Genomic DNA, 4,459 nt, shown 5'->3' on the forward strand with positions numbered 1-4,459 from the left:
GGGAGTAGCGGGCTAGGGACAGGACAGGAAGGAGCCGGCTTTGCGGGGGGAGAGGGAATGGGGGAAAGGGAGCGAGAGAAGGCGAAGACGGGGAGAAGGAAGGAGGGCTAGAGAGAGGGACAGGCGGGGAAGCCTCCCAGAGCCCCGGCTGCACCCCGAGCCCGGCCCGGCGCCTCGCCCTGCCCGGGATGCTGCGGCGCTCGGCGGAGCTCGGCTCGCTCCGGAGACGCTCGGCTCGAGTCGGCTCTTGGCGCCTCAACTCGGCTCTTGGCGCCTGCATTCGCCTCTTCGGCCGAGCTCGCCTCGCTTCGGCCCAACTCCCAGCCGCTCTGTGCCTTCGGCGCGCCTCGGCTCCGCTCGCCTCGCCTCGGCTCCCCGACGGCGGGCGGGCAAGCGCCGCCGCCTCCCGTTCAGCTCGCCCGGCTCGGGGCTCTCCCGCTGCCGCGTCCCGCGGGCGGCCCGGCCACGGCGCGGACACGACCGGGAGCGCGGGCTCGGGCAGGAGCTCATTAGGCTGGGAGCGCACTGGCGCTAAGCAGCGCGCACGAGAGCAGCAGGCTCGCTTCGCCTGAGCTCGGCTCGCTTCGCTTCAGGCAGCCTCGGAAGCCTCGCCTCGGTTCGCTCGAGGCCGTCAGGGTCGGCCGCTCTCGCCTTGCTTCGGCCGAGCTCGTGCGATTCCCCCGAAGGCGGCGGCGTTCGGTTGTGTTTTTAGAAATAGCCTCCTCTATCGATTGGATCTCTCTACAGTTAGATTTATATTTCTAGAATACGTCTATTAATCCAAACAAAAACCCCATCTCTAACCAAATAAATACACGAAAACACCTTCTTTTAAACGGTATCGAAATATTTTTATACTTTGTGTAATTATACTCACATTTATATTTATCGTTTCTTTTGATGCAATCTATTAATAATTATCTATAATATCTATAAAATTCTAGACATGCATTTAAAGTATTATCTATATTATGTATCGTATCTACTGCTGCAACTGATTTTTTCTTCTAGTTTTAAACTTTATCTGTATGTATTTATGATATCTTTCTAGACTTAGATTTCTACCTTCATATTCTTTGTATTTATCATTTTTATCATCAAAACCTTGCCTATTGACAAGTTAAAAAAACCGCTTTCTTTAACGATCTAAAAAATATTTTTATACTTATAATTTTCATATTTCTATTTCTAATTTGCTCTCTAGTACGTGATAACATACCTGCTCCTGCACCGCAGTGGGGCTCCCTCTCCTGGGCACCTCGGGGTGCCCCCAACGGCATCAGAGCCCCGAGTCTTCACCCCCCCACCCCCCCCCCCCTTTTCCTCTAGTTAGAAACGACACTGGAACTTTTTTCTGGAAACAAAGACACGACCTAAATCCTCTCCCCATGTCCTAGACAGATAGATGTTCAGTTCTTAGTTGACTGGGCAGCAGTTTCTTCAATAGAATGATAAACAATATGGAAAGGTTTTAGCTACAAGCAAATAGGCAAATCTGAACAAGGTCCTGGTGGCCAGCCACTGCAGTTCTTTTGAAGCAATTTTTTAAACAATCAAATACTGATACCACAAAAAATAAAGCAAAAAGCTGACTACTGGCTAAGAAAGAAGGAAAAATTAACTTTTGACGACAACAACAACATTCCAAGGACACAGGCTTTTTTCCAATCTCAGACCTTATTACTACTACCTCTCTTGGGAATTCTCATCGTGGATCCCAAAAGGAATAAATCCCTCAGCGTGTCCTAAAGCACCAAGGAGCTACCTACAAGTGAAGGTGGCTACTTTCAGTGCAGACACAGCTGATGACACAGCAGTAGCACAGTTCTGTGCTGCACAGGGATAGTACTGTCTCCTCTTCTCCAGCAGCTGACTCTCTCCTGCCATGGCTTCTGTAAATGCATCAGAGCACGACCTTAAACACAAACAGCAGGAAAACACCATCCGAAGTCTTTCATTAAGCAGTACAAGAAGGGTTCCAAGCAGAGACCAACAGAATTTCAAGGAAGCAGTATGCAATTAAACCCCCTCAGATTTGTTCAAGTATCCGGCAAAATGGAACCATTCAGAAACGACAAAGAAAACCCCCCAAGTATTTATACAGGAGTCCTTAATGTCAGAAAGGGGATGACAGGTTATGTTCAGATAAGATGAATGTTTATTTGGATCTATAAATAAACTTCTCTCGTGGTCCTTTGCCAAAAAATAGAACCTACAAGTGAACACCTACACCTGCCTCAAGAGACCTAACAAGCCCCTGGCAGCCACCGGCATCAAAGCGCAGTGGATGTTTCTAATCCAGGCTAAGGAGAACAATATCACCTTTTGTTCTCTCCAGTTTGTTTCCTCTGCAGTCCTAGTTGCTTCTTATGATTTTTACAGTCTCTGTATCTTCTCGGGCAGCGCCGAGTCTGACGACCGGGATACGAGAGTCCTTCCCTGCCCTACGGAGAGAACCAGGAAAAAAAGTTCAAAAAAGAACAGGGCAGTTTGAAGTTAATACCTCCGACGAGAAGCAGCACCCGACAAACAGAGCAACGGTGAACAAAGCGTGACACCTCCCTGGGGACAGAAGACTTACAAACTCTCCGGGATTTACAATTCTAGTAACCAAGCCCTTCAGCACAGCAGCCAAGTGTCCCATTAGGTGGTGCTGCACCAAAGCACGATCCGAGAGGTTCCAAAGAGTGAAATGCACGTTACTGTCCAAAGACGTAAAATCTTGCAAAATAACAAAACTACAATAGATCTAAACTACAGGGCAAGAGTACAAGTGTTAGCTTGAGGAGCTGGAACCATCCAGGTGAGCAACTGCTAACTGGATCCTCAACAGACTTTGAGGAACCCTTCAGGATACAGAAGGGTTTTCCCCAGAAATTGCACAGGCCGAGTTTTGATAGAAGTACACTTGCCAGATGCTCAGAAACGTCACCCATCCTCCTCCGGGTGTCCTGAGAGAGCTGCGAATGGCTCTCACGTGGTTTGAGCTGGTTCTGTAGAGGGCTCAGGGTGAATTTCACCAGATGCAACCAAACTGGCAACACCCAGTGGGACAGAAGGAACCCAAAGCTTGTTTACCCAACGCTTGGGTAAGCAGAGCTCCAGCAAATACTGAGGAAACGGACAGAACGGGGTAACAAATAATAAACATAACTTCTTTTTTTTTAACTTGCCTTTTTTTTTTTTTTTTCAGATGAGCAAAACAATTAAGGAGAAGGTGAAAACCTCACCATGACTGAACATTTCATCACCTGTAAGCTGACCATCCTTAGCATAGAGGACTCCAAATTTAAAATTCACCGATCCCAGGAAAATAAAACCAAATATTATTTGGTGAACAGTCAAACAGAAGACATAAAAATTTGTTTCCTCTAATCTTTGCATACATCCTACACGTTAGAACATACATTTTATACCATCTCCTACTACACAATAATTTACCTTTAAACTTTGATAGTATAGCATAAAATCATTAACTTAGACGGGTGATCAATTATTATTAAGTTGGTGCTTCAAGTTATTTTTGCTGTCAGGTTCCAAAAAACATGACTTCTTTTTACTGTAACGAGCAATTGATTTAGAAGTCATCAAAAGCCATCAAAATACAAAGCCGTATTCACCGGACGGGTCTGTGAGCAAGAAGTAGTTAGGCTTGTACTCACCTCTTGCCCTTCAAGAACAATACATCCTGTCAACAAAAACAGCATCTTTAGCCCCTCCTATTAAAGATTCTACAAGGATGATGCTTTTATTGGTGTTTAGAAGTTTGGATTTGAAATGGCCAGTTCAATGGATAAAGAGACAGTTTAAGTAGTATTAGATTATTATTATTATTATTCTTATTAGCTACTGGAAGAAACAAACCAGTAGGATCTATACTTAATTACTTCTATTTCCAGGAAATCATAAAGAAAAAGAACCAAACCAAAAAAAGTCACTTCCTACCTTTTGTATCTCAGGATGAAAAATGTCTCTTGGCTCTTCTCCAGTTTCTCCAGACTCCTGGCACTGAAATGCAAATGAACGAGTGCTTTATAGGAGGGCAAGTGCACATTCCAACCCCGAACCACCAACCGATGGCAGTTACAGCGCTTACAAAATGAATCCTTCCCAGAGCCTCTGGAAAGGAACGGTTTGTGCAACTGCCATTTCTCCCCCAAAATACTAACTCCCAACACTTCCTAAACTTAGTTTGCATTTTAAAAACAGAAATTAGGGAGACTCAGGGTGGAGATCAGGTTGAAATTGATTTCCTTCTAAAGCACAGGGGCTCTGTTCCATCACCCTTCACTTTGGCTCCACACGGAATCACAGGGAGCATTTTAGGAGGGCTCAAGAACCAATTCTATTTCTCTCTTTTTTCTAGTTCTCTCTCTTCCTAAATAATTCAAGGCAAGTCAAATGAAAAAGGACAAGTTCAGCAGCAAATTCACACTTTTTCCCTTTGTCTGCTCAAGAA

The 4,459-nt window shown here is 45.5% G+C and overlaps 1 long non-coding RNA gene across 1 annotated transcript; it reads right to left on the reverse strand.

Annotated features, from left to right (window-relative positions):
* Nucleotides 1-2,135: 2,135 nt before the first annotated feature.
* LOC143693227 (uncharacterized) lies at nucleotides 2,136-4,096 on the reverse strand. Its single transcript, XR_013180743.1, has 2 exons — nucleotides 3,946-4,096; nucleotides 2,136-2,444 (listed from the first exon to the last, which is right to left on the reverse strand). It is a non-coding gene; the product is annotated as an uncharacterized LOC143693227 (long non-coding RNA).
* Nucleotides 4,097-4,459: the final 363 nt, after the last annotated feature.

The sequence above is a fragment of the Agelaius phoeniceus genome, unplaced genomic scaffold (genome assembly GCF_051311805.1).
Source record: "Agelaius phoeniceus isolate bAgePho1 unplaced genomic scaffold, bAgePho1.hap1 Scaffold_415, whole genome shotgun sequence".
NCBI classification, from domain to species: domain Eukaryota; kingdom Metazoa; phylum Chordata; class Aves; order Passeriformes; family Icteridae; genus Agelaius; species Agelaius phoeniceus.